Genomic DNA, 10,934 nt, shown 5'->3' with positions numbered 1-10,934 from the left:
TTTTTGTCTTACAAATGAACTAATATATAAAATAATATAGGTTTGAAACAATAAGAGGCTATTTCTATAGCTCAGAAGCATAATATTACAATTGCCAGGTTGAGGGTTGCATTTCCAGGAAACAGACATGCAAAATTTATCATTTACATGCATTGTGGGTCACTCTGGATTAAAACATTTGCAAAACTGTGATCCTGTAGCTCAACTGGTAGAGCATTGCATTAGCAGTGCAAAAGATCATAGGTTCGATCCCCAAAGATCATACATACTGATGTTTACCTTGTAATGCACTGGATGAAAGCGTCTGCTAAATGCATAAATGTAAAACATACAATACAAACATGAATATTCTTGACTCTCATAACAAATTGATTTGAATAAAAGCGACAATAAATTTATAAATTATTTAAGTAAATATTTTCATGCATTTTGTGTGCAATGCTTTAACGTTTTCTGTAATACACAAATTAGTATGTTATTTACAGAGAATATCAAACAATAAGACTTCCATGGAAAATTAGACATTACATTAGCACTACGACAACCCTAATTGAGCGTACAAGACGTGAAAGGAAAATGTGTGTGTGGGGGGGTATGTTGTAAAGGGAAAACAGGCAGGGAAACTGAAAGGAAACACCGTTGTGTTGATCTTTAGGAATGTAGCATGCCAGAGACCCGGCTTGGCTGGCACCAAACCCGAATACCTTGCCCACCCATCTTCCTGTGGCCGTTCCCTTTATTCCTTGTCTCTGCTACACCCCTGCGCTTAAATCCTTGTACCCCCACCCCCTGTGAAATGGGAGAGCCCTCGTCTCCACTTCCTCTGACAAGATCAGCAAGCACCCACCCCCAACAGAATTCTTGCCCTGGCATTGCTGTTGCTGGCCGGCTGTCACAACTGGCCTGCCAGAATAGCGCAGTGACGTCTGCTGAGTTACTAGAAAATTGAACTCTCCCAAGAACCAAGGGGACAAAGATACGCAAACGGACAAAATCTATCCGTGTGATCGTCAATGACACAGATAGAGCCGCCCAGGTGCAGTAGGGTTAAAATACACGTGGGGAGGCGTGCACAAATGCACTGTGTTAATTGATGGATTAGGGGAGATTCTAGTCCAGTTGTGCTTTTAGGGGGCAATGTGTCATTTTTGGAATATGATTGCTAAACCTGAGTAAAGAAATGTGACCCAGTCTGTGATCTAAAGTCATTTTTTGTAGTTGAAATCATAATTAGATTTCACAGATAGGGTCACATATACTGTACAAGTAGGCCAGACATGCACACCCACAGAAAAAAAACACACCAATCTGGGTGGTTCTCGCAAAATTAGACTTATTAGGTGTCATGAAACATTTTGATAAAAAAAGTAAATGCAAAGTAAGAGTATCAAAATAATAAGCATACAGTTATGAAAATTTCTTCATGTACTATTTTGCACATTATTTCAAATGACATCATACAAAACAATTTTGTTGTTTTTTTCACATTTAAGGGGAAAATGTTCATTACCGCAACGTGTCCATGATTGGATTTGGGTTCTTTTACATAGAAATATTTATAATAAAAAAATCAAAAATATAAAAAGCTTAAGTGCATGTTATACTATAAACATTTACAGTAAAGAAACATGTGGTGTTTAGTGATCATTGGTAAATGTACAGACAATAATAAAGAATATAAATGTGTCCAAGACAAATTTTCTCATCCTCCGCAACAATTTTCAATCATTGTTTAAGCCCTAAAGGAACTAATATTTAAAAAAAAAATTGTTGAAAGGGACATAATTGACTGTGACACTCAAGATGGCTACCAGGTAAGCAGTTCTTATTTTTTCTTTCCAGATAAAAGTTGAAATTTTGTTTGTCATGGTACATAGACAACTTTTTAGTTCTCATTAACGAAACATGAGTTTGTAAATGCATATATTTAATGTAATATCATGTTGCGGTAATGATAATTTTATAAATGATAATCTAAAAAATTTAAATATGTTTTAAATACTCTAAAAATAATGGTTATAGTAAGTTCAGACCTTAATCATATATATGCAAAAAAAAAAAAAAACATCTGATCTGGACACCTTCTAAGTCTGGATTTCGGGGGAATCACCCATCTAAGCTTATCTACATCTTAAATGTGTGCACCAACAGACATCTGCAATAAATACAATTGCCATCTTTATTTGAATATCACAGTTAAAGCACAGGGCCCTATGACCTAATGTCTGACTAGACAGTTTAATGTAGAATCGTGCTGCTTCCACAAACACCTTAACCATCAGATCTGTCTGATAAATGCATATTTTCACAGGTTCTTTGAAAGGAAAGTCTGACACAGAGAATCCAAAAGACGCTCTGACCTCAGAGCGCTTCACATAAACATCCTCACAACAAAAGTGAAACGCTTCCAAGATCGTGACACGGCGACTCGGCTCTGAGGAAATGATGCGTGTTGACTGTAGCCCTGCGTTTGTCAGACGAGGTGTCTGCCGAAAACTCGCCAGAGACAGCAGATTGACGCTCATTAGCAGGCCGCTGTTAGCCACAGCCTGGGGAAATGGCGCAGAGAGACCACATCCCACTAAAAATAAATGATTCAACTGATTGGTACTGATGAAAGCGGATAAATTAGAAATAGAGCTCAGGCAAGACCTCTGGTTGGCAGGCCGTTGTCACATGGAAGGCCGCTTAAAGCCTCCATGACACCCACCACCCCCAGCCTCTAAGCGTTGGTGTGTTGGTTACCCTAAAGCTGAGACCACTCTTTCCCCGCTCCTACACACAAATACAGTAAATGATGCAAACCCACACATCAATGTCTGCTTCATGCCACGGATTAAAAGCCTGAGTGACCAAGGCCAAATCCTACAGGGTGAATTGAGTAACGCACACCCACACATTTGCCGTCACACTCCAAGCGTTCGCCATCATGAAGGTCCTGCCCTGGTCTCCATGCCTAAGTCATTTGCACTTCATATGGCTTCGCGGGCAGAAAGGGCACCTGTCTATCACTGGGTTTGTTTTACCGTCCCTAAATTAAGTCATTTATCATTATGCATGACTTGGTCTGTCAATCATTCAATCAATTGAACATTTATTACAGTAATTTAAAAATCAGGCCCTCCAGCACACAAAACAAAGTGAAACAGGATGGAAGAAACTTTTAAACTTTGAAAGTAGGTAAGAAGTACCATTTTTCAGAAAAACTTAATTTTAAAAGATAATGTTATAGACAGAGATATATTTTTGCTGTGGTCAATTACTCACAAGTGTGGTTTATCAATACCAGGTGGAATTTTGTAAAAATGTAAAACGACTTCAGTATTATTTCACTTTAAACATAGTGAATTGTTACTTTCGACCTCACTGGCAGGGATGAAAGTAACAACAAAACAAGATAGATTTTTGTGTTACACGTGTTTTTATTAAATATACATGACTATGACCTCGTTAATATGTAACTGCAAACATATTTTGTAATTTATTTTTGTAAAAAATAATGAAATTACATTTTCATTTTAAATTTCAGTTTTATCGAATGTTTTAAAAGCAACCAACGGTACAAACTTAAATTGTTGAGAATAAAACATTTTTCAACAGTTTGAAAATGTAATTAAATCAAATTAGAATAATATAAATTTTCAACATATACAACAGTATTAGCAGCGGCACAAAAGAAACAAGTGTTACTTTCGACCCGACAGGATCTCCTCACATTTAAACCCGAGTTATTTTTATTTTGAAAAACTCAGAGAGGTCAAACTTCAGGATGTGTTGCAGCACTAAATAACCTGTAGATTGATCAGTATTGTAACACATGAAACCAGAAACACAACGAGTTATAAGAACAAAATGACCGCTTTAGGAATTTATTTTTCATGGTTGAAAACACCTTTCTGAAAACGCGGAAAACGGTGAGTAAATAATGCGATATTTGTCATCTCTGTAAAGGGTTTGTGTGCTAAAGATGCTGTAATAGTCTGTAATAGAACCCCATTCACACAGACCTTCCGTCCCAGAAAATACCCGTAAAATTGCCAGACAAGCGTCTGTGTGAACACAAACTCCCGTTAATCTTCTGGGATCATTTCCGGAAAGAGGACCTAGTCAGTTATACGGTGTGAACAAGAAACCGAAAAAATGCCGTAATGGGCGTGTCGTAGTGAGGACGCGCGCGTCATCACAACAAAAGTTATGGTTCAGCTCCTTAAATCAACACCAAAGTGTTTTTGCTCTTTGCTCCCCCTACAGGTTAGAAGCGTAATTGTCCATTACCACTGTCGTAAATACTGCAGCATAGCTGGCTCTGATTGGATTGTAGGTCTGCCGTAAAGCAAGTTTTTGTAGTTTTCACTCGAACTACAGGACCGCTACCCGACGGTTGGAAACTTCTTTAGTGCGGTTTTGGCCGATAGAGGGCTGCAAAGCGAAAGTGAAAGTGCCGTTCACCCTGTTTCGAGTGGATGAACGACTGAAACTTTTTTGGAAACGTTATTTTAAGGTAAAAAAAACTCTTTGGTGTTGCTTTAAAATGAGAGATAACATGCATATAAACATTCACCACGAGAAATGTTGCAAACTAGATTGAAGCAGTTAATCAGGAAATTATAAATGAGATGTATAAACAATGACGCATGTGCCGTAGTGAGGAAGCGCGTGTCATGGCAACATGAAGTTGGTTCAACTCTTAAAAATGAGGGATTTACAACATTCACGATGAGAAATGTCAGCAAACTGGACTGAAGCAGATATCAGGCAAGTTAGCTTGTCACTTATTGCGTTGAAACGGAGATCATTCAGCAGCATAAAAGAATATCGCGTCACATGCTCATTTGAGCTATAATAAACGAAAATACCCGTGTGTCATCCCAACAAGATATATTGTTCAGCTCCTTAAAATGCGGGTTTTAAATGCATATAAACAATCACGAGGAGAAATGTCTGAAAACTGGATTAAAGCAGAGATCAGGGAGCTCGTCAAATATACATTCTGAACCGGAGATCATTCACCAGCATAGAACTGTGCGTTCACGCGCTCCTTTATAGTCTTATCATAAACAAAAATCCATGCGAGTGGTTTCTGGAGAGAGAAATCATAAATAATTTGCAAACTTCATATGCTGCGTAGAAGAGAGGGCGGGACTTTCAACAGGTCACATGTCTTTCCGGGACCATCAGATGCCGGGTAATCATGGCAGTGTGAATGAACAAAAAATCTAACGATTCCGGAAAAATCCAGGATGCCTTTCCCGTGTATTTTACGGAATGTCTGTGTGAAAAGGGCTTAAATGTTATCAGGGCTCATAGAAAATCGCTTTGTTACTTTCGTCCCATGTTACTTTTGACCCAGTTCTCCACTACAACACAATTTTGTGGCTATGGTTCCATAAAGAACCTTTAACAGCCGAAGAACCTTTCTGTTTCACTTAACGTTTTTTGTATTGGTTTAGACTGATATTTATGTTTACCTGTATAAAAAGCAGAATAACCTCATAATATCATTATTAATATATTTAATGTGATAACAACATATGTGTCACTGCTATGCAACATAGCCCAAGAAAAAGCAGGTCAAGACTCAAGTTTTATTACCAGATCATCTCCCTCTAAATTCATCACTGTGCTCCCTGCAGATCCATTTTCCCACAATGATCTTTCCTGGACAGGGACTTATATCCAACACCCAACCAGCCAGTCTACCTAGCCCAAATGTAGCAGACTTCAAACCTGTGCCAAGTGTGTCACCAGGCAGGACCGAAGGGCCCATAATACTGAGCTACACTGAAAACAAAATCCAGGGACAGGAAAACATCAACCTGATCCTCAATGCTGTTCTCAAAATCTCAAATGATGTTAAACTTGAGAAATGTAAATAATTTATCCAAAGTGAGTCCCAGTGCATTCATTGTATACATTTATACTCACTGGTAGTCGAACCAATGACCTTGGCATTGCCTGTGCTTTGCGAGTTGAGCTACAGTAGCTATTTGTTGGCCTTATTCGAATATTTAAATTCTGACATGCAAAATGCAACAATATGGGGTAAACGGTATAGCAAAGTAAACAATGTAATATGTATGTGCCAGCTGATAGTAGTGAACAGTTTATATAGGTCAAACCACTCCTGAGAATGCTGTACCCAGTATTTCCAATACTGTGCATGACTGCTATAAACCTGTCAAAGCAGCGAGAGTAAGATGTTATTTACTGCGGCTTAGCATCTGCGCTAGCAGTGTAAACATTTCTATAATATTTACAATATGATGCAATGCAATATGATGCAATACAATACAATACAATGCATTATAATATACACCTTAAAAATGTAAAATCAGAGCTTTCCTTAACTTTTTTTATACTCCATATGCTTCTGACTACAGGAAATTCTACATCATTGCTTAGGAGCTTTGGTGTCCAATAATATTTGATAAATTCCCCTTCTTTAACCGTAAAGTGTGTTCAGTTTTATCCTTGCCAGTATTTCCTTAAGACATTACCCACAATCGTTTCTGAATTATATCCACTATTGTCTTTTTCTACACCTCACACATGTATTAAGATACAAAAAGCTCCTGCTCGTATTGCCCTACTATAGCCTATATTCAACAGTGGATTTAATAGGCTTTTGCAGTGATTTATGACTGTGACGCCTAACCAACGCAAATGAGACTTGACACTGGCCCACATACTTTTTCCAGGCTACCAGCCAAAAGATACAGACTGAGCTACACTTTTGCTCATTCATGATTTCAGTCACTGCAGATGTGGTGCGGCACATCAGATCCTCATTCAGTTTTTTAAGATCTTTTTGAATCAGCTTTCTCCATGCAGCACTGCTCCCAAGTCTGCTGATGTAACGTTACATGTGCTGACCCTTCTGTGACAGCAGTGATGATTTCTTAATGTTCGTAAAGCGGGGGACAGCGGGGGGCCCAAAGTGATTGAGGAGAAAAGGGATTGTACGATCCTTCACCCAAAAAGAGGAAAACCGTGCTATGGGGGTCGGATTGTTGGAGCATGCAGATCAAGCCGGAGGAATCCAAGTGAGCACAGCTGTCTTCTTGTGTCAAACGCAGACCAGGGACAGTCTGAAGAAAATCAGGCTTACCGTTTCGTATACCGGACCCCTACTCACCCTCCCACCCCAGACAGAGCACATGCTGCATGTCTACATCTTCGGAGTTTGATGATCATTTCCCATCATTCACTGGAGCAGTAATTTAGGTCACGTTTACATTAAAACATTTTCATCTGAATGCAAGAAACTTTCATGCATTTTGACCACCCTTTGACACGGCAGGAGTGTTTTCGGGTCCTAAAATGCTAACTTTTGAAAACGTTTTGAAAATGACACGGTTATTGTTTCTGTGTAAACAGCATAAACTGTAATTCGTGAAAACGGAACGGTGATACAATGGCATATATGCATTTACTCTACAGACATGCATGAATACATGGCACCCTGACTGTGTTTGTGCTACTCAAGTTATTAAGTTTATTTACACTTCTCCAACAAGTTTACAAAATTTTGCTGCTTTATAGTCCAGGGTCACTCACTTATAATAATAGACCAACCTCATCATCTATCCAAACAATCCAAATCGTTCAATGCTTTCGCCATAATAGTTGTTTTTATTTATCGATTTGTAGAAGAATGCGTATGTGTGCAGAAGCGTAGTGTTTCTTTACGGAGTAACATCGCCAACTACTGGCCTGGCATGCATAATACAGCGTCTTTAGACATTTTTGCTTTTAGAAAATTTACGCCCAAATATTTAAAAAACACAAAGGAAATCTTTTCAGTTTTAGTACAATTATTGTTGTGTAAACGTACACTTATAGGTTTACTAATTGAAACATTTTGTGGACATCTAAAATTACGTTTTTTGGTGCCATGTAAAAAAAGTATCAAGTTTATATGTAAGTCTTTAAGTCATTACGTTAAGTTTTGACTTCTGCTAAGTTGACATAACTTAGAAAAACAAGTTGAACATTTTGAACTTAATTTTAAACAAGTTAAAGTAATATAAAAGTATATGTTGAAATGATTCATCCTTTTACGAAAAGGGGTCATTTTTTACAGTCTTGAAAATGCAAAAGATGGAATAGTGGCTGGCTAGTAAAAGAGAAGAAATAAATTTGGTCTGCATGTCATAGCATACTTTTTAGGTTACCTCACTAAACACACTGTGAACGTTCATCTTTAGTATCTGTATCAGCATCAGATGAGGTTAAAAATGTCTCCCAAGTTCTGGAAATACACTTTCACAGACGCACAACCATCTACAAAAAGAAACACACACATGTTGTGTTAAGTCCACAGTCTCCAAGAACCTTTGCCGTAAAGGTCTAAATTGTTGGATACATTTTTGGAAGACCAACCTTGCACCTTAAGCTTGCACAGTTATTGCATTTAACAAGAGGATACAGGCTTCAGTTGCTGGTTGCAGAATGCAAAGCTCCCAGTGACTCACAGCAATGAACAACAGCAAATGCACAAAAAAAAAAAATTAATCTGCGTGTCAATGTGGAAAATCCCTCTTGAAAGATGTGACTGTCTTCATTGGTATCTTTTAAAAGTAGGTGTTAACACCCATGGTTAGCTGAATGATTTGTCAATTGGTGTCACAGTGTAGGGTAATACTTAGGGACATAAATCCCAAAATTGCTGATTGAAAGATCTCATGGACATAGACAGGTCTTCTCCTCTTTCCAAGATACTCGGCATCGTTTACCAGCTAATTATAAACTACGGAAGTGGCAGCTTGTTTGTATCTACAGTTGCAGTGGAATACATTTGCACATCTCCAGAGATCATGTGATGTTGGGTGAGAGATCCTTAGAGCTCAATGTGATACCTTCTCCACTCTCTTCTCCTGCTTTGTCTTCGTTTCACTTCCATAATATTCGCTCTCTCTCTCTACACCTTTTAATTCTACTGCGTTTCCTCGCCGTTCCAACAACCCCCCTCCCCGCCCCAATCCATGTTCACAGCCCCTGTAGGTGGTGCCTCCCAAAAGCCTTTTTTCACACCCAAAGCAGGGATTTAAATAAACATATGTGGCGTTAATTAGATCCCCGTGCCTGACAGGAAGACCTGGTGTAAGAGCCGAGTTGTGGAAACATATGCCGCTAAGTCTCTCTAATCAGAGCTATTCACACTGATTAATAGGCATGTTCTCCTCATGTCCTCTAATATCACCTTAACCACCATGTTCACCTGCATTGCCAAAAATACTCAAACATATACCACACAAAATGTATTATCTTTGTTCTGCTTCTGTTTTAATCATGTTCATTTTATGTGACGACACAGTAGCAGTGTACAGTATAATCCTAGAACATTGAAAATAGTTATAGGCTACTTTAAAAAATGACATCATCATTTGTATGTTACTTTTACTAAACAAATTAAGTTCAACAATTTACACTTGTTTTTACGTCAACATCACAAGTTTAAAGTTAAAATAGTAGGTTGAATTGACTTAGACAGGCTGCTTTTTTACAGTGCAGTTTATAAAAATAAAATTTAGATTTTAAGCTAAAATAACTACAAATTTGTGGGAAAGTTTTTTACAATGTGAATTTTTTTCATATAGTCTCTAATTTAATATGAACTGCATGCACAGTTATTGTAATACAACTTAAAAAAAAACATTGTTTAAAGTAATATTACAGTTTAGTTTGTCGCTTTTATTCAAGGTGACTTAAAGTGCATTTAATCAACATTTCTTATGTGTTTCCTAGTCTCAAAGCCATGACCTTTGCAATGCATTATTCATTACGCTAGCAAATACAAAAATGAGTAAAGCTTATTTCATGCTTACTATTACTGAAAACTTGCATTTCTATTATGTTAATATAAAAATGTAAAATGTTTCACATAAATGTAACACATGTAATTAATATTGGACATTTATTTTGAATTGCGGATTATCATTTTCAAAAAGATGTATAAGTCAGTCCACAATCCTATGTGGTACTCTAAAAAATGCTAGGTTATTTTTTACCCAGGTACATATATATATATATATATATATATATATATATATATATATATATATATATATATATATATATATATATATATATATATATATATAATTTTTTTTTTTACCCACATGTTTTGGAAAAATGTATGATCAGACAATTTATTTTACTTGCTATTTTTTTTACCTATTTCAACTACTTTCATTATGCCTTTTATTGGTTAGGTATTTTAGAATTACATTTTATTTTTTATCTTAAATCTAAAAACAAATTCAATAGGGAAGGAAGTGAGACTTGACATTTTGCAAGTGGTGATTTGACAACATGAGTACTGAATGCATAACTGTTAACATGACTGAATGGAGTGCAAGCATGATCTGATTCCACCAGAATATTAACTACACTCACGTTTCAATGGGGCCTATACCATTACACCCTTAAAAATAAAGGTGCTTTAAAGGTTCCTCACAGCAATGCTATAAGAGAACCAACATTGAAGAATGTTTTTACCACAAAGTACCTTTTGTGAAACAGAAAGTTTTTTGGATGTAAAGGTTCTTTATGGAACCACTCTTTTATGGCATCATAAAGCACCTTTATTTTAAAGAGTGTAGCCATTATGTCCGCAGATAAGAGCCACAGATTGTTGTAAAAAGAGAGTATTTATATTAAAATATGGCAAATACACACATAGCCATATAGATTTAGAGTTAGTAGTGATGGAAAATCTCAGGTGTAGAGAAACACCATGCAGAATGAGTCAGAGCATTTCACTTCACTACCCCACCACATGAAAACTGTCAACCCCGGATCTGCAGGAAGAAGTGTGATAAAGAAATCTAGCAATCTTTCAGATCATTCTATGACTGAAGTTTAACTGAAAAACCATGATTTTTTTTAACAAGCTACAAAATCAAAAAAACAAAGCGAAGATATCTCATAGA

The sequence above is a fragment of the Paramisgurnus dabryanus genome, chromosome 1 (assembly GCF_030506205.2).
Source record: "Paramisgurnus dabryanus chromosome 1, PD_genome_1.1, whole genome shotgun sequence".
In the NCBI taxonomy this organism is placed as follows: domain Eukaryota; kingdom Metazoa; phylum Chordata; class Actinopteri; order Cypriniformes; family Cobitidae; genus Paramisgurnus; species Paramisgurnus dabryanus.
The sequence above is the reverse complement of the archived record's forward strand: the minus strand, read 5'-3'. Positions refer to the sequence as shown.